This window comes from Lepidochelys kempii, chromosome 5, assembly GCF_965140265.1.
Source record: "Lepidochelys kempii isolate rLepKem1 chromosome 5, rLepKem1.hap2, whole genome shotgun sequence".
In the NCBI taxonomy this organism is placed as follows: Eukaryota; Metazoa; Chordata; order Testudines; family Cheloniidae; genus Lepidochelys; species Lepidochelys kempii.
The window spans coordinates 14,624,228-14,644,531 of NC_133260.1; the positions used below are offsets into that span (position 1 = coordinate 14,624,228).

General features: G+C 44.2%; 1 protein-coding gene across 1 annotated transcript in view; it reads right to left on the reverse strand.

The window, feature by feature from the left end:
- The window catches only part of ZBTB7C (zinc finger and BTB domain containing 7C), a 289,277-nt gene that overhangs the window by 120,274 nt on the left and 148,699 nt on the right, over positions 1–20,304 (reverse strand). The window contains exon 2 of the mRNA XM_073346157.1: positions 7,115–7,176. The gene's annotated coding sequence lies outside the window, so the exon portion shown is untranslated. The remainder of the gene's footprint in view (positions 1–7,114; positions 7,177–20,304) is intronic.

A 20,304-nucleotide genomic window follows, 5' to 3' on the forward strand; every position in this document is an offset into this window, starting at 1 on the left:
GGACTCTTTTGGGGAGCAATTCAGACCGGGGAGACACAGTGCAAGCTGTACTTCTAAATTAGCTTCCAGGCACGCAGGATGCTTATTATTCATTCTGTAAAAATATTAGGTAATGTCTTTCGCTCCTTTCAATGTACGGACTATGGCTCTTTGATGCATTGTGCGACTTGAAAGTTTCATACCTAAAGAAGAGTCTCTTTTAAGTCCCCACTTTTATCAAGCGTATTCTGTTCTCTTTTCTATAATACACACGACATAAGAATCTTGACCTGCTTCATGTCTGATGGGCTGAAATCTCAGGCACATAGGATAAAACAGCTGTTTCCATCAATACAGTTTAAACACTTACAGTTCTATTCAGTCAAATATTACCTAGGGGCCTGCCATGCCACAGAAAGCTGCAGAAATTGGCTCTACAGACAGATGACCAATTGAGCAGTAAGAACTGACCCTTTCCAGAGTTGCTTTTCTTTTTTGCTTTGCCTTGTGCTGGTTGGGGGCTGGAGTAATTCACAGCAGGAGGCGAGAGCCCTGTCCAACCTAGATTTGTTTTCTTTTTTTAAACTAGATTTTTGCATGTTTCCCTTCTGTAGCTACATTGGGGCATAATCATGGAGGTCAATGGGAGCTCTACCATTATATTCAATGGGAGCAAGACCAGTTCCTTAATCTCAGATAGGATGTAAGGGGAAGGATGGCCTTGCGGTTAAGGCACAGGCCTGGGACTTAGAAGACCTGGGACAGCAGAAGACCTCTGCTGCAGGCTGTGTGTGGCAAGTTACTTAATCACTCTCTGACTCAGCGAACGTCTACATAGCAAATAAAACAAACTCACTGAAGTTTGTCTCAGAGCCCACAACAACTGACTTGGGCTTTCAGGGCTTATGCTAAGGAACTAAATATAGCAGTGTAGAGGTCCCGCTTGGGCTCTGAGACCCTCCTCCACGCTGGGTTTCAGTGCCCCAGTGGGCTCATCTACACTGCCCCATAAGCCCGAGTCAGCTGAGCCGGCTCTGAGACTCAGTGCTGCATGGGGTCTTTTGCAGAGTAGACATACCTTGAGCACCTCTATTTGTGAAATGGGGATAATAATACTTCCTCAGTCTTGTCTGTTTACCTTGTAAGCTCACTGGGGCAGGGACAGTCTCTCACTACTCTCAGCATGATGGGGCTCTAGGTGCTACCATGATATAACAAGTACTTCAAGGGAAATACAAAAATGTATCTGAATGCCAAATGAAAGGCTGGGAGTAGCCGATATTTGAAGATCAAGACTAGAAATTTTTCTTTAAAAAGAAAATCTTGAAGTGTAGGGGTAAAATTCCAGCCCAAGGCAGAGTGACTTGTCTGAACAAGTCTAATTAAAGAGGGGAGCAGCTCAGTTAGGAACTAACCCTTACGGCTGGTGGGAGCTTGATCCTGGGGACTGGAGAGAGCTCTCCCTTCCCAATGACGTCAGTTCCCAGGCCCTACGCAGAAATCACCTTCTAATGGCTCTAGAATTCCACAGGAGTTTCACAAAGAGGGTATTCCAGAATCCCCCCGTCGACATTTACAACAAGGTCATATCACTCCCCTGGAGCTATCCTATGCAGGATCTCACCTTCCCTGGGTATGTCAGTGATATTTTTAGCCATGCTAGCATAGGAAAAGCTAATGTAGGTATGTCAATCCATCTCGGACATACCTTCAGACTCACATAAATGAAGTTAGAGGTCTTGAAACCATTGGCGGTTGAGCGATTTCACCTGTTTTCCCAAGGAGAGGATTCCTTAAGGCATGTCTACACGGCCCTGCAATGTGGACTACGGGGGGTGTGAGCTCCAGCGTGCAGTGAAGTGTTGCACTGAAATTCCCCAGTGGAGACCCTGCTAGAGCAAATTAAATGATACCAGGTTCAAATTAACGTAGTCCCATTTCAAATGTGTCTGTGCAAAAGCGGATGAGCTGTTTTGCACCAGCCTACCAGTGATCAGTATCCAAGCCTGTCTTTCACAATGGCATCAAAACACACATCAGGAAGGACTGATCCTGCAAACTCTCTCATGTGTAAGTGGTCCTTACTCATGTGAGAGTCTGACTTCAATGGGACTGCTTCTATAAGGGCAGCTTTAATGAGCAGAGACAGGGTTTTCAGACACATCTGTTAATTTAGGCTCCTTCAGTTTCTAAGGGCTCATACTTGACACACCCTGGATCTGGCTGAGCATCTGAAGCGTCTATTAACTTCAAATGAAGTTGTGGGACCTCTGCACCCATGGAAAATAGCACCATTGTGCTGGGCTCCCCAAAATAGATGTAGTCTAAATGAGTGGACAAAATTTTGTACTGGAAGTTTGCAGGATCAGGCGCTAATATTGGTCAAACTGCAACTCGGGTTACCAGCAGCCAGTTTTTCACCAAATTGAAAAGTAACAGCTCCAGTAACTCAAGCCAGCATATTTCTTTCTAGTTAACAGATCCTGAACATAAAAGATATGCAACTGCCTTAAACTTAGCATAAGTGTAGATTCTACTGTAAAAACAGTAACCTAAAGCTACCAAAAATAATAAGGGGTTGTAATAAAATCTCAGCTCTCACATTACCCATCCAGTTGTGAGGCTTTTCAGAAGTCCTCTTAAATATCCTTATTAAAATACCATCAAGACAGCCCTAGATTTTGTCGTACACTTCTTGGTAGGGTTCGCGTGATTGGTGCAGAGCTACAGAACTGGCCTGCTCGAGGCAAGTTGACAGGTCATTATTTTGTGTCCTACAAATTCTATGGGCTGATAAGAAAACTCCACCAATTTGATGTTTTATCAGTTGGTGGGTTGGAAAAAGAAATTATTTCAATCTAGATAACGATTCTATTTCTTAGCAGCAAATTAGAGTTTTACTTCTCATGGGGAGTCCACCAAAAAAAGAATAGCGGGAGCTGAGAAAGGACAGATCACATCCCTGTCAGCAGACAGATTGTGTCGCAGCTTACTGAAATGTCTGTGCAAATTGTAAGGAGACTGAAATGGCTCCTTTGAGAGGGAAAAAAATATGAACAAAGTTGCAGGAGAAAAATCTATTTGGAGAGATTTGCAGACCCCAGACAAAGTAAATACATGGAAACCCAAGAAAGGATCATGAGATCATTATAAAGACTGATGGATAGTTCGGTAAATCACTAAACAGTATCCAAGTCAAATATGCCAACAAACGCCAATTATTTAACACTAACTATAGTATAAATGTATGTTTAATAGGCTGAACCTGCTTTTAGGGTTTATGATTTCTGGTTGCCTGTTTCAGCTAAGGTAGGGGTAGCCAACCTGTGGCTCCGGAGCCCCATGCGGCTCTTCAGAAGTTAATATGCGGCTCCTTGTAGAGGCACCGACTCCGGGGCTGGAGCGACAGGTGCCATCTTTCTAATGTACCGGGGGGTGCTCACTGCTCAACCCCTGAATCTGCCACAGGCCCTGCCCCCACTCCACCCCTTCCTGCCCCCTCCCCTGAGCCTGCCATGTCCTCGCTTCTCCCCCCGCACCCAGAGCCTCCTGCACGCCACGAAACAGCTCATGGGGAGGTGCGGGGAGGGAAGGGGAGGCGCTGATCGGTGGGGCTGCCGGTGGGTAGGAGGTGCTGGGATTGGGGTGGGGGAGCTGATGGGGGCTGCTGACGTATTACTGTGGCTCTTTGGAAATATACACTGGTAAATTCTGGCTCCTTCTCAGGCTCAGGTTGGCCACCCTGAGCTAAGGGACAGAGCCTCATCTGGAGTAAATCAGTTTAGTGCCACTGAGGATCTTGCATCTCTATCTAGGTTCTCATATAATGCCCCCACAGTGGTATGTGAGTGCCTCACATCTATTCATTCATTGACCATCACATGCCTGTGACAGTGGGAACCATCACCATCCCCACCTTAAAGAGAAGGGCTGAGACACAGAGAGATTAATAGAGACTGATCCTGGGAGGCGCTGAGCCCACAGCTCCCTAATTGAGACTCTTCTCATGTGGAGGCAGAGGTCTATGCACCAAAGCGCCGAAGTGCATAGATCTCAAGGGCACACACACTGTTGTTATGGTAGATGGCACCAGATGGCACTTACATATACTCCTCTGAGTTCCGTTGCTTAGCGTGTGAGCAAGTTTTGACACTTGGGAAGATATGGTATGTTGTTATTAATTTTGGTTTGTGCAAAGGTTTGTTTAGAGACAGCTGTGGGAAAGAGGGAGCTGTGTTTCAGCAGGAGAATTTGCTCTCTACCTTGGGCTCTGATTGGAGTCTGTTCTTGAGACAGAATTGGTCCCTGACCAGGCATTGGCGCTGGGCTGAGACTGGGATTGCCAGGCATGCTGTTTGAACTCTTAGTCCACTTATGATGATCAATTCTTTACTCCATGGGCAGCATCGTTCCTGCCCATGGGTTAGACTATGCCACAGCCCATTGTCTGTGTATAAATAAAGCAAGTTACGCTTAGACTGTACCCAGACTCCACGTCACTGATTTCTCCACCCTGGGAAGTGGACTCACGCTGGACACCATCTGCTACTGCTTGGCAGAGGGGTGACACTGGTTTCGGAATGGTAAGCGGTGTTAGAAAAAGAGGCAAAAGACGCAATGCTATATTATTTTCTGTCAGTAAGAATTCGGGAGCTTGCAGCATCAGGATTTGGTATAGAATCATAGAATATCAGGGTTGGAAGGGACCTCAGGAGGTCATCTAGTCCAACCCCCTGCTCAAAGCAGGACCAATCCCCAACTAAATCATCCCAGCCAGGGCTTTGTCAAGCCTGACCTTAAAAACCTCTAAGGAAGGAGATTCCACCACCTCCCTAGGTAACGCATTTCAGTGTTTCAACACCCTCCTAGTGAAAATTTTTTTCCTAATATCCAACCTAAACCTCCCCCACTGCAACTTGAGACCATTACTCCTATATCAGACTAGTGCTCAGATTAGTGAGAGGACGTGCACCAAGAGGTGGATGGTGTTGTCCTACTTCTCATCTCCAAATCAGCCATAGCTGATGGAAATGGGAACTGGGCATCACCATCTGTAGCCACCAACAACAGAAGACATGGCACTGAAGAACACAGCTTGCCAGACAAGCTTCAGGGCTGCTTTCTTTTAGTAGAAATTGTCATGTTGTGGATGAAGGGCAAGTGGTAGCTGGATCTATTTGGATTTCATTAAATCATTCCATCCAGTCCTTCACAAAACGTAGTGCTCAGATTCAATTCTCGTTGGCCTGGCTATGAATGGGGACTGGAGAACCTGGAGCAAAGGGATAGAATGAACACAGTGTACTAAGCTAGTGGGAGGTGTGGAATGGTGGAGGGAGCACAAGAATCTGAGTTAAACCTTATTTTAGTATCTTTATTAACAATACAGGAGAGGGAGGAAACAGCTTGTCACACACCATAAGGCAACTAGGGAGGAGTTGAGAACAACCACGAGGAGAGAGGAAAAATGCAAAAAGGATTTAGAGACCATCCAAGTATGTGCAACAGAGGACAAACTGGGCCGAATCCTGACAGGTTCTAATCATCATCTGCAACTCTCGTTCATGTCAATCGGCCAGATCCTGAGCCCTTCCTCACGGACGGCGCTGGGCACCTGCAGATCGGGTCTCAGTTGAGTGGGCAAACTCCACCCCGGACAGAGCAACCCAGAGAACACAGAGCAGGATCCTGGCAGTGCTTTCTCCCTCCACCCCCCAGACTCACTCCTCACAGGTATTTCCACAAGCAGGACCTGCGGGGCTCTTGGCATTAGGCACTCTCCCATTTTCTTCAATATGGAGATTGTCTGAGTAAAGGCTGAGAAAAGCCAAGGCCCCAGTTTTGCCCCCCGACTCGAGACCATTAATTCTTTACTCCATGGGTAGCATCATTCCTTTCCGTGGGCTAGATTATACCATACCCACGTTGCTGCACTGTCCCAGGAGCATCCCAGAGACTGCTCGGCGGAGTGGAGGTGGGTGGGTCAGAATTTGCTCCTGGCCTATACCGCTATGCTCTCTGCACCAGCTCACTGCAACCTGTCCTGCCCGCATTCCATACCCCTCCCCATCTACCTGTGCTTGGATGGAGGGGGAGTTTCATGCATGCAATGCATTCTCATTTCTGCATACATCACCCACTTACTCCTCAACACCCAGACCTAAGGTCCAAGCAGCACCTGCAGGCATGCTAGGGGAATTCTTACTCCCTCTTATGCCCCCGTACAGGCATGCAGTACAAGAACCAATCTAATCCAGTGGGACTACTCCAGGAGCGAAGGCACTTCTCAACACGTGTAAGGCTGAGAGAACGAGGCCTGGACAAAGGACATTAGGACCTGACCCACTATTATTAAGATGCTCAGAAAGGTCACAGTACTTCTCAGGATTCAGCTGTTGTGAGCAACAGGGCCACCAATCCAGCTGTGTGGTGACATATGAGGCCAGAGCCCTAGCTGGTGCAAATCGGTGTAGCTCAGGTCAATGGAGCAACACCAACTTACACCACTGGAGGATCTGGCCCCTACTCTTCAGCTCATTTAAATCGTAAAAATCTGAAATCCTTTCTTTCTATCAATGAATGTTGGGCAACCATCTGATCCATGAGTCCTTTGTCACCAGGGAGGTCTGCATTAGGACAAGGCATAAGGAAACTGCAAGCCATTCATTAAAGTGTTCAACAAAAATCCTTTGGCATATCATAGATCTGGGTAGATGGTAAAATATCTGTTTCTGCTTCTTACAGGTAGGGTTACAACGTACAAGGAAATATATGCATGTATAAAGCACAATAATATTCTCAACAGATTGATGGAAAGCACATGTTGCAGTTCTGTCACTTTACTTTTTTTAAAAATAATTTGTTCTTTTTTGGAGGGGTTTTCGGCTTCTACTGACTCATCAGTGTCCCAGACTGGCAGTCACTGCATACCCTCAACTCCCATTGAGGTCCATAGTGGCTGATGGTGCTCAGCATCTCATAGAAGATGCTTAGCACCTTGCAAGATCAGGCCCCAAGAACGTATCCCTCAGGTGGCTAAAAGGTCAGGACATTAACGTCTCTCTGGGAAACCCACTAGCCCTGTTTCCAAAAGCCCCTCACTTACAACCTCAAAGTAGCAGGACTTTATACTCACAATTACCCTTGTCTCGGCTTCAAATCTCAGGCAGACGTTCCCTTTGCAGCCTTGACCATCTCCTGGAAAATTAAAAAAAGGGGGAAAAAATCAGACCTGATTTATCAACCTGTCGAGAAGATCTCACCCTGATGGCCACATTCTGCTTTCCCTTGGTCCCCTTGAGTAGCACTTCACTCTGCAAGTAGTCTGGGAATATGGCTAAGGGTGAAGGCTAAGGATGATGTAAACTGGTTTAGCTCTATTGGCCACAGCGGAGTTACTCCTGATTTACTCCAGCATACTGGGCCTGACAACCAGAATCAGGCCCTACGACCCTCACAACACTCACCCCAGCCTCATGAAATCACTTTTTTATTGTAAAGGTAAAGTACAATTTCATACCCATTGCCTAATAGATCACGCTTACAATGTCCAGATCAGCTGATTCCCTGTATCTTATCCCTCTTTGTGCTCAAAACTAAGCCTGCAGTTCTGTAGCATGAAATTACCTAGCAGCATCACATAATGGACTCCGAGGTGCTACCTAAACTGGTCTGGCATCTCCTTCAACATCAGCCTGAATCTTAACAGTGTGGCAACAGATAATATCAAAACAAGTGCAACACCGTGTAACAAATACAGTCACATACCAGGAACTACATTCACTTAAACGATAAGACTGTGATGCATGTAAAAGGTCATTCTTGGACTCTAAACTGTGGGAGGCCAGGGCCATGTCTTCCTACGTGTGTATACAGTGCCTAGTACGATGGGCTGATTGGAGTCTCTGGGCACTACTACAATATAAATAAAATAAAACCAACAGCAGCAAATGCCAGGAAGTCTTAAAAGTGGGATGTTCCATCCTGTTGTGAAATAAGAAAAGGCAAGGACTTGAATTAAAGTGGGCATATCCAACATGTTATCAGGGTGAAATCCACCTCTGTGAAGAGGGCCTCCAGAACTAAATGTAAGAGCTGCTACAATTTCAGCTAACGCTCCCTACCTGGGGCTGTAAAAGACTCATATCCTCTACAGGTCAGGCACACAAGGGCCCTGTAACACACATTCACCAGCGGGTTAAATCACACACTCACCAGTGGGTTACATTAGCAAAAGGCCCACCCACCCCTTAAGTCCCACTTAGCTTTGAATACTCTGGCTTTTGCTAAAGTCAATGTTGCTTGACATTATTTAAATGTAAAAAGAAAAGGAGTACTTGTGGCACCTTAGAGACTAACAAATTTATTTGAGCATAAGCTTTCGTGAGCTACAGCTCACTTCATTGGATGCATTCAGTGGATTCCATCTGATGAAGTGAGCTGTAGCTCACGATAGCTTATGCTCAAATAAATCTTTTAGTCTCTAAGGTGCCACAAGTGCTCCTTTTCTTTTTGCAGATACAGACTAACACGGCTGCTACTCTGAAACCTATTTAAATGTAGTATTTCATCAGTGAATATAATTACCGTGGTGTTGGGATAAGCCCGGTCGCTTACGTTGGTGATTGTCTTTGGTTTAATAATACAGTGGTGACAATAAGAGAAAGGCAAAAAAATGGTTGAATAGCAGCTAACAGCTCAACAAATAACTTGCAAACGTTGCACTCCTACGTCATCAAGATATAGACTCTCTATTTCAAAACAGGGAACAAAACACCTACATGCCATAGGGATGGGGTGATTGGATCAGATTAGACAGGTAACCAAACTGCTAGATTAACTAATGAAATATAGAAAGGCTAAAATGTGGAACACTTTAATTCAAGGGATGCTAAGTGGACAGTAGCTGTGCTGGAGTGGAAATGTAGCACTGGAATGAGCAAACCACTACAACACAGCAGCTGGAACAGAGTGTAAGTAATGTTATCGTCTTCACTTGAAGTTATATGATGAAATCCCATTGCTTTGATATGCTTAAGTGTTTTCCTGAATCAGGGCCCTAGTTTGTTTCCCAACTGGCATATTGTGCGTGCAGTTACCGGATTTGCGTGCACAACCACAGGTGCACTTTTGTACGCACATTTTTTCTTGCAGGGTAGATCCTTTTCAAAATGTGGCCTGGTAAGAATAAAAGCATCTTAACTAAACCAAACCAAATACATTTTTTTCATGGTAAAATCCTTTTGAGAGTACTACTTCCTGCACGGTTTTGTGAAACCCAAACACAGCAGCACTGTGGCAGCAGTGAAAGCAAAACTGATGAGACACTAGAAGTGGATTCAGAACCCAGTTCCAGATTAGGTTTAAGATTTGAGCCCAAACGTGGCCTAAAATTTGGATTTAAAAAGGAAGATTCTTTTTTTACATCAGTGGATCTTCAACAATCAATGAAGATACAACACAATTACAGTTTCTCCGGGATCTAGCAGAGTGCAACCACGCTGGAGTCACTCAAATAATAGAGAAAATAGTCATGTATTGTGCTTAATCTAATTGTTTACATTTGACAGGGGCATATCAAATTTGAATTTTTATATTTTCTAAATTTTAAATTAGAAGATGTCAACAAAATATAAAAGATGATGGTTATAATTAGTCATTTAGAGCTGGAAACTCAGACTAAGGTGTTGAGACAATAAACTACTGAGACTGCTTATGTACATTTCCTGGTTGATTTCAATGATTCAAACAGTCTTCCTTCCTCTTCTACTGAAATCCTGGACCAGCCTCTATGGGACACTATCTTATGGGATGGTGCAAATTCCATTTTCTCTTTGGATCTACAAGTAGGTTAACGTCCCAGAATAGAATAATAAGGGGCTTCAAGCATTTTAACTATTTTATTAAATGTGTGAGATAATTATAGTTTATACAAGTTCAAGTAGTGAAAAGGGAACAGAACCCCAGTAATCTCTTCAATGCTCTGTATTTTCCCTTGTCATGCAGCTGAAGTCTTAAATAATAACTGCATATTTATTTATGTAGTAAGCAATGTCTGGAGTCACAGGTAACTTTTATATCGCAGAGTGGTTTGTGCAACATCCCCCTAGCTGCACTCTGTTCAGTGATCTAACAGTAAAGACTGTAAAGCCCGTGGTATAATCGGACAGCAAGAGCGAGCCTTCTCTGCCACTAATGATGCTGTTTGCTTTTGAGAATCTGGAGCTGTTCTGACCTTGTGCACTTAAGCCTGACCTCCTGTCCTAGCCCCATCCCCAATTCAGATCATTAGCTGATGAGTAAGCACTCTGCTCAGGACTAATGGCTCATTTGGTGCTAAATAGCAGAAAGTCAACAACAAAAGGGCAAAGAGTTTAATATGGTCCATTGTGAACATAACCACAGGGCTTATTACTGCGGCCATATTCAGGCAAAACTTCCATTGAAGTCACTGGGTACCTGCAATGGATTGGTTTGGTGCATGAGATCATTGGGTGAAAGCTTAGCCCCGTTAAAAACAATGTGAAAATTCCCATTGGTTTCAACAAGGTCAGGATTTCACGTCAGGTTTTCCTCTAGTGGCTGACAACAGCAACTATAACACCCTCATACTTAATCACTCTTAAAGGAATTCTCCTTTAGCTCAAGAGACAGAGGCCTCGATTTTTGCTGATGAAGGTCCCAGGTACAATCCCCACAGACAAAATGGCTCGCTACATAAGGTTCATCGTTTGTAGACCAGAAGGAGTCTCCTAAGAGAGTATCTGAAATGTATTGGGATATACAAGGGGCTGTGGTGCATTACAGTTCAATTCTAAATAGGTGTGACGAGCTACCTACAGTTCAAGAGTAGATCTGAAAGTTTTCTGAAGATCGTAAACAAAGCAACCACTTCGTGTAAATACCAAACTAGAGCTCAGCCTGCTGGACAAAAGAGGGGCAGCTTCCTGCTGGTCTTCCAAAATGAGATGGTTTGTGACCGATGCCATTTGCTTTGAGCCAGCCCAGTAAAATGTTCTTGGAGCCTGAACGAGATAAGACGTAAAGTAAACAGGCTCTATTGTGGCTTTTCTTGTAGCCACAATGTCCCTTTTAGCTACTTGGGCTGGATGAACCAAACATACCCTACTGGATATGGTGTCAGGTTTCTAATTCATCTCTTTGACTCTGAATGCATCATTAACATGCCACATCAGATCTCCGATGAACCTATTCCTCCTACCACAGAATTACTATAAGGGAAGACTTTGCCTCTCATTAGCACACCAAACTCTGTACTCTTGCTGCCTGGGGTGACAGAGTGGGAATCATCTGTAACATTTTGGATGAATAGTGTTTCAGAGTAACAGCCGTGTTAGTCTGTATTTGCAAAAAGAAAAGGAGTACTTGTGGCACCTTAGAGACTAACCAATTTATCTGAGCATAAGCTTTCATGAGCTACAGCTCACTTCATCGGATGCATGCTGTGGAAAATACAGAAGACGTTTTTATACACACAAACCATGAAAAAATGGGTGATTATCACTACAAAAGGTTTTCTCTCCCCCCACCCCACTCTCCTGCTGGTAATAGCTTATGTAAAGTGATCACTCTTCTTACAATGTGTATGATAATCAAGGTGGGCCATTTCCAGCACAAATCCAGGGTTTAACAAGAACATATGAGGGGAGGGGGTTCTTGGGTTCTTGGGGTTCCCCACATATCTATTCAGGGGACACCATCACAGGGCCTAATAACATCAGCCACACTATCAGAGGCTCGTTCACCTGCACATCCACCAATGTGATCTATGCCATCATGTGCCAGCAATGCCCCTCTGCCATGTACATTGGTCAAACTGGACAGTCTCTACGTAAAAGAATAAATGGACACAAATCAGATGTCAAGAATTATAACATTCATAAACCAGTCGGAGAACACTTCAATCTCTCTGGTCACGCAATCACAGACATGAAGGTCGCTATCTTAAAACAAAAAAACTTCAAATCCAGACTCCAGCGAGAAACTGCTGAATTGGAATTCATTTGCAAATTGGATACTATTAATTTAGGCTTAAATAGAGACTGGGAGTGGCTAAGTCATTATGCAAGGTAGCCTGTTTCCTCTTGTTTTTTCCTACCCCCCCCCCCAGATGTTCTGGTTTAACTTGGATTTAAACCTGGAGAATGGTCAGTTTAGATGAGCTATTACCAGCAGGAGAGTGAGTTTGTGTGTGTATGGGGGTGGGGGGGATGTGAGAAAACCTTGATCTATGCAGGAAATAGCCCGACTTGATTATGTAAAGAGTTGTCACTTTGGATGGGCTAGCACCAGCAGGAGAGTGAATTTGTGTGGGGGGGTGGAGGGTGAGAAAACCTGGATTTGTGCTGGAAATGGCCCACCTGTTGATCACTTTAGATAAGCTATTACCAGCAGGACAGTGGGGTGGGAGGAGGTATTGTTTCATGATTTCTGTGTGTATATAAAGTCTGCTGCAGTTTCCACGGTAAACATCTGATGAAGTGAGCTGTAGCTCACGAAAGCTCATGCTCAAATAAATTGGTTAGTCTCTAAGGTGCCACAAGTACTCCTTTTCTTATTGTAAGGAGAGTGATCACTTTACATAAGCTATTACCAACAGCAGAGTGGGGTTTTTTTTGGGGGGGGGGGAAACCTGGATTTGTACTGGAAATAGCCCACCTTGATTATCATACACATTGTAAGGAGAGTGATCACTTTACATAAGCTATTACCAACAGGAGAGTGGGGTGGGCGGAGAGAAAACCTTTTGTAGTGATAATCACCCATTTTTTCATGGTTTGTGTGTATAAAAATGTCTTCTGCATTTTCCACAGTATGCATCCGATGAAGTGAGCTGTAGCTCACGAAAGCTTATGCTCAAAAAAATTGGTTAGTCTCTAAGGTGCCACAAGTACTCCTTTTCTTGATGAATACTGTGTGTGCCTCAGTTTCTCCTATGTGCCGCATGGCTAACTAGGTGGTGGGAAAAGGAAAAGGTTGTTTACTCTTGGCAGATACTCAGAGATACAGGTGTGACTGACGCCTAACTATCTGGTACCTTGGCCCCATGCCCATGGGGAGTCCAAGAAGACAATGGCCTCTCCAAGTGCCCGGACATTTGGCACCTAGCATCTAACAATCATGGATGACCCATGCTCCTTAGGAAGGCAGCTGTGTTTGACCAGCTGGAGAACAAAGGACTGAAGAGGAGGGCCAGGTGACAAAAACAAAGGACTGATGGGGGGCTGTAGTTAGTGTGGGGCTGCTGGAAGGGAGAAGACTGTCATGGTCTGGGAAAAGACGGACCAGAGGGCGCTGGGCTCTGCGTTGACTGAGATGGACTATGCTGTAACTTTCTGTTCTCTGTGATAACCAAGAACTTTCTCCACTGTGTTCCAGACATCTAATAAACCCTGCTGCTTTTACACCACTGGCTGAGAGTCACTGCAGTTTAAGGGGGGATGGGGGTGCATTGCTCCCTTTGGGTGTGGAAGTCTCTCTCTCAGGCATCCAACTCAGGTGGACTCACTGATGGGAGCTCACAGCATGAAGCAGGGGTGCTGAAGGCTCCAGGGTTCGGTCCCAGGAGGCGGTGAAGCCAAGTGGCTTACCCTAGTGAAAGAGTGGAACCTTAAGTGGCTGGCACACTGAAGGGCTCTTCCCCGGGACCTTTTCAAGAGCACTGGACCATGGATCCATGACACCTGGTATGACATGAATAGCTGGAAGGCGCTGCTATTGCATGAAGCCTGCAAAGACAATGGGGCCCTCTCTGAGCCACAAGGTAAAATATGGGCGGTTTCCAGGACTCTGTGTTACTTGACTATCTGATGAGTGTGATAGGACACAGAACTTTAGCTCATTGATGTAAGAACTGGGAAGGAGAGGAGAGACTCTGTTTTAATACACTGAAAAGTCGACGGCCGTGTAGGGTGTCATGCCTGCTGGTGTGCTGTAGTACCTGGCCAATCTGCAGCCCCCTGGTGCCACAAGGAATAAAACTCAGATTTCCCCAGCTCCAGAGACAAAGACGCCTACTTGAATTAAAGAAGGATAACCTTCAGCTATTTTCAGGAAAAGGCCTATGACACACAAACGAGCAATTCTGATTTGATGTAGCAAAGGGGAACAGCACTCATACACAAACACATGGAGCATTATTGCAATGTATGTGTGCGTTAGCTTATAACATAAAAAAGTAGCTCTGACAATCAGAGGCTGGGGACTTACTGCCATCCAAACAAACCTCACAAATCACTCCCTGACAGAGATATCTTCCCCATCTTTTAAGTAAACCTCTCCTGGTTAGACAGCGTTACTAAACAGCTGTGTATTAACACGCTTCGTTGCACTGGAAAGCAGATGCTGGTACAGGCTGGCTAAGCAGTGTCTCTATTCTGCTCATTAACGTTACTACCATTTATTCGTTTTAGTTGCTCAACACTTTTAAAATCAGGTTTTTTTAATCTTCACTAACATCACCAGTAATGGGAATTACTGTCTTAAAGCCAACAAACACAAAGGCACTTTCTTGGGGTTTGGCTTCATTAGCCAAGAAATCTCCAAGGTAACAGAATTCAGCTCATACTTTTCCCTCAGGCACAGCTTGTTCCTGGGGTCCCTTCCTCAGCCCTACTCTGCCCATGTCCCAGATTCTTGCTCTCTGTAGAGACACTGCCATCTCCTTTATAGCCAGGTGGCAGAAGGAATCACCATCACCCGTAAGTCAGCAGAACCCACTTAACCCTTTCCCGACAGGTTTCACACCTGCTAACAAGGTAGGATGTTAAAGGCAAACACAGCAAGACTGTTACAGAGAGAAATCAGCCACACGGGGTGAAATCCTGCCCCAAATGAAGACAATAGGAAAAGCCCAATTGACCTTTTTAGGGTCAAGATTTCATGCTCAGAATAGTCATTCAGCTACTAGAGTGATGAACATCCTAAAAACATAATAATGGCCATACTGGGTCAGACTAATGGTCCATCTAGCCCAGTCTCCTGTTTTCCGACAGTGGCCAGTGCCAGATGCTTCAAAGGGAATGAAAAGAACCGGGACAATTATCAAGTGATCCATCCTCTGTCATCCAGTCCCAACATCTGGCAGTCAGAGGCTCAGGGACACCTGGAGCATGGGTTGGGTTGCATCCCTGACCATCTTGGCTAATAGCTGTTGATAGACCTATCCACCATGAACTTATCTTACTCTTTTTTGAACCCAGGTGTAGTTTTGACCTTCACCACATTCCCTGGCAAAGAGTTCCACAGGTTGGCTGTGCGCTGTGTGAAGTAGTACTTCCTTTTGTTTGTTTGTAACCTACTGCCTGTTCATTTCATTGGGTGATGCCTGGTTCTTGTGTTATGTGAAGGGGTAAATACCACTTCCTTAGTCACTTTCTCCACTCATGGTTTTATAGACCTCCATCAGATTCCTCCCTTCATCCTCTCTTTTCCAAGCTGAATAGTCCCAGTCTTTTTAATCTCTCCTCAAATAGAAGCTGTTCCAGACCCCTAACAATTTTTGTTTCCCTTCTCTGTACTTGTTCCATTTCTAATGTATCTTTTTTGAGATGGGGTGACCAGAAATGTGCACAGTATTCAAGGTGTGGGCGTACCATGGATTCATATAGTGACATTATGATATTTGCAGTCTTATTATCTATCCCCTTCCGAAAGGTTCCTAACAATCTGTTAACTTTTTTGACTGCTGCTGCACGCTGTTTAAAAAAGACCCACTATGTCATATATATCAGCCTTCTGCCAACACTTACTCCCTACAACAGAAATGGAGAATCCTATCATTATAGGTAACAATAGCAACGGATTAGCAGCAATGAATAATAATTAGCACCAAAACAGGAAGTCACCATCCAGACAGGCCAGTGACACAGTTTAAGGCACAGGATGGCCGCTGAGCACTAAATAAACTTCTCAAAATCCAACCCTCAAAAATAGTTCTGAAAATTAATTTTTAATATGCACTGTTACTTGGTCATTGATTTTTAATTACCTTAGGTATTATTATTTATCATTATAACCTATCTCTACATTTTCCCCCAAGCATTTATGGGGATTTATTAGTGATTTATTTCTTAGGCTTTGATCCCGCAATTGCTGCATCCAGGCAGAGCCCTACTGAAGTGATAGGGGCTCCATGCAGGCGTAGCAGTCTGCTGCATGCTATCAATTGCAGGACTGGAGCCATGGGCTGTAAGAGATCATGTCTTCCTGTGTTTTTGCTCAGCACTTAGAACAATGGAGCCCTAAACCTGCATGGGACAGCTCAGCACTCCCACAACAGAAATAATCAAACAAGAATAATTTGAGGAAGGGGACAGCCAGTGGGAAAAAAGTTACAGGTTTTCCACAATAGATAAATATGTATGAACTATATAAATTGAATGCATTAAAACCAGTCCACCAAGGAGCACCTGCTTTGTTCCATAATGTTGATAGCATCTACATAATAGTGGAAATTGCCACATTGCATTCTGCAACACATCAAAATGACTTTCCTTTAAAAAAGTACCCTGATTGGCAAGCCAATTTAAAATTTACCGTAAACTGCAGGATCTCATAACGTTTACAACTCCAATCACACTCACTCAGTTCATTGGTTCAGACTGAATGCATAGACATTTGTTTAGCAACTCAGAACAGATATATGACAAAAGTGCTGCAGACAACATATGGGACCTGAGATGTGATCATTACAACCAGAGATCTGCCCGCTGCAATCTCCACCCACACTAATGCAATGACAGTCGTATGGATATGAGAAGCATCCTCAGAATTGGACGAGTACATCCGCACTATGCATCAACCATAGTTCTCTGCAGGACAGTAACGTCCATTAAGTCAGAATTCCAGAATACTTGTCCAGCAGGCCTTGAGCACCGTTCTGGGACATCAACTCAGTGGAGCTGCAATGGGATGTAACTGGTGAAGTGAGCACACACACACTCAGGACCTTTGGACTGACACTGCACATTGCGTGTGGGGCTGAACAAAAATCCTGGATCCAAACACCAACACTCCCTCCCCCCCACCCCAGACCTAGGTGTGGAGCTGTTTGAAATTCTGCAGCTTGAGCTCCTCTCTGGGTTCTGATATGCAACCACAATTTATCTCACTGGCCCTAGGTCTGCTCCAAAATTTCAAACTTGAGTGGATCTTTCAGTGAACCTGGTGCAAGTTTATAATGAAACCAGACATGTGTTGCTTGACCTGGGGCTTTTTTGCTTGGTTCTTGTGGAAATGTAACACCTCTGATCTTTAGTGGGCATTGTCCGTCCTTACAAACAGGGATGCAACATTGCGACTGATTAGGGAAAAATCAATTGGGCTGCTAGCATTACTTCCTATGTAAATGCTTCCTGTTGAAATGTCACCAGAGCAAAGCATGTAAATCTGTGAACTAGTGTAAAGGTATTTAGGCTGAAATGAGAGGAGAAGCAGCATGTTTTGAGATGCCTCCCTCTAGCAGTCTGAAAGTAATGTATAGTTTCTGAAATGTCTACATGATAGATGCAACACTGTATAGGATTTGGCTTTGGGGACAGTATATTTAATCCTTCAATTCTCAACGGGGTTGCTGTCAGCTTCAAACTACCATATGTACAATAAAGAGGAAGGATATGCTGATAATAGCACTTCCTACTTCACAGGGGTATTGTGAGGATAAATACATGAAAGACTGTGATGGGCTGTGAGATCTACTGATGAAAAGTCCTGTGGAAGAGATAGGTATTGTTATTATTGTTGTATTATATAAACTAGAGGGCAACACTCAGCACTAACAGGGGAGATCCAGGGTATCAGTTCAGCCCCAGATTGTGAGAGGGGGCTTGCCATGTTTCACTCTTTGTGACCAATCAGGATAGCTAACCCACCTGCCTATGTGCCTGATTAAGAAGCAGTGGGGAGACAAGCACTTGAACGAGGTGGCAGAGGAGTGAGAGTGGGATAAGGGTTAAACACCAAATGAGGAAGAGGAGAAGGGAGAAAAGGGGGATGAAACAATTGATCAAAGGGAAGGTTTCGAGTTATTTTCAAAACAAGCCAGAGAGCGTGGAACTCTCAGGCCAGTGCTGCTGTAATTATAATGTTGACTATGGAGCCATGGTACCATCAGGTTACTGTATTTTCCTAGCAGCTGTGTTTAATTCATTTAAACATGCAAAGCCATCAGGTCACATCCCATTAGCAGAGCCATGCTGGAGAAGTACAAGAGGGCAGCACTATCATGCACTGCATAAACATAGCAGATGAAAAACAAACACAGACTGCCCCCAAACAAATCAGAGAGGGCTCCTGTATTAGCCAAAGAGAACATGCAAAGCTGTTCCCTTCCCACGGCCTGTAACCAGCCTCAGATACCCACAGTCCCCTGCCACTCATCATTCAAACCTATTCTCTCACTTAATGAACTGGAGATATTTGTGTAACCCTGTCACAGGGGCTGGAAGGGCAAAGCTAGACAAGCTTGCTAAGTTCTTCGGGGCAGAGCCCGTTTACTACTGTGTGTCTGTACAGCTCCTAGAACAACAGGGTGCCATTCTTGACTGGGCCTTATGCACTATCATAATAAACAGGATTAATAAATAATAATAACCACCACCAAGTTCTGGCCAGAGACTAGTGCAGATATCTCTCAGTTTAGCTCTTAAAGGTAAAGAAGATGCCCACCCCATATTCTGGGGGCAAATAAGTTTTTATGTATCTCAGAACCTCCTTTTGCACATGCAAACTGTCCCATTCGGCCATGCAAATGACCTTATTGCAGGCACAAGGCTGAGTTTTTGTTTGTTTGGGTCAGAGCTGTTGGGAAAGCTTGTTTGCTGAAAGCTGTGTGCTCAAAATCTTCAGGGCAATCTTGGTCCACTGAAGTCAACGGTGGTTTCACCATTGGCTTCAGTGGGGCCAGAATTTTTGTTCATGCAAATAGATAAATACAAAGACAAAGTAAAATAAGCTATTTTTATTTACATACATATCCCTTTTCCCCCTCTACGTTCTCCCCCTCCCCAAGCTTATCCCATGGTAACTACAGTAAGACCATTAGCTGTTTATACACTAATTTGTCAGCCTCTCATTATTGTGCCTGGAGCCCCAGTCCTGAAATTTGTTGCAGTGGGCAGATCCCCATTGTCTTCAGTGGGGCTCCATGCAGACACAGGTGTCTGCCTAAGTGCATCAAGAGTACAGGATCAGTTCCTTAGTCCTCAGTGCTGAGCACTAAATTCAGTTTAAGGGTCACATCCTGCCACTCTGGGGTGGAAAGCTCTTGCTGAAGCAAAATTCCCCATTCACCTCAATGGCAATTTTGCCTTAGTAAGGACTAAGGGTCAGATTTTTTAAGGTAGTTAGGCACCAAGTGGTATTTTCAAAAGAGCCTATGTGCCTGTCTGCATATTTAGGCACCTAAATACCTTTTAAAATCTGGCCCAAAGTAAAAATGCTAGGTTATGAGCCCCCAAAAGATTACCAAATATAAGCTTTTTATATATACGAAAATTCTAGCCCTCTGCTGGCCTGGATTTGCTTTAAAGCTTACAGTACACATGTTCATGTTGAGTAGTACCTCACTCCACAAGAAGTCTCACTAAAGTCAACTAAGTACTTGTGGAATAAAGCACGAGTCATATCACAATCTGGCCCAAAGTTAGTTTGAGCAGTTACATTCGGTATTTGGAAACGTACTTATCTTTCCGCTTTTGGAGAGGTGTACACTTGTTTGCATAATAAATGTCAGGGCAGAGATACAGGTTTTCCACAGATTCACTCTCCCTCCTCCTTTTGAAAGAAATCTATTTATTCTGAACGAATCAGCTATTTCCCAGATGAATGTTGTTTTGTAGTCAGTTTAGCTCTGCTGCGAGATATTCATTCTTTTGCATGCCGGTAATGAATTTTCACAGCAAGAATCCTAATCCAGTCCAGTCCTGGAGTGTTTTATCAGGACCTCTTTTTTATTTCTATGGGTAAATGGGAATTGCTTTCCTTATCTGTATCTAGAAGCACCTGAGTGGTTTTTGCTCCATATTTCCTATCCTGCTGGAATTCAGGTTGTATCGCTATCTGATACTGTATAATTGTCCCTTGTGTTAGTTGCCTTTTTATTTTAAAATGTGAGATTTATTGATTTCAATTTTTATTTTTTACTGTTAGTCATTTTGCTTTCAGATTCACTTCCTCTCCTCCAGCCCAGTCATATCTGTTGGGTAGATTTTCTGGAAGCCTGGGCTGGGGTTGGTTTTGTTTTCCACCTGCCCAGTGCTTCTGCATGTTGCGATTTGAGGATATTTTCTCTGCACCAGCTACACC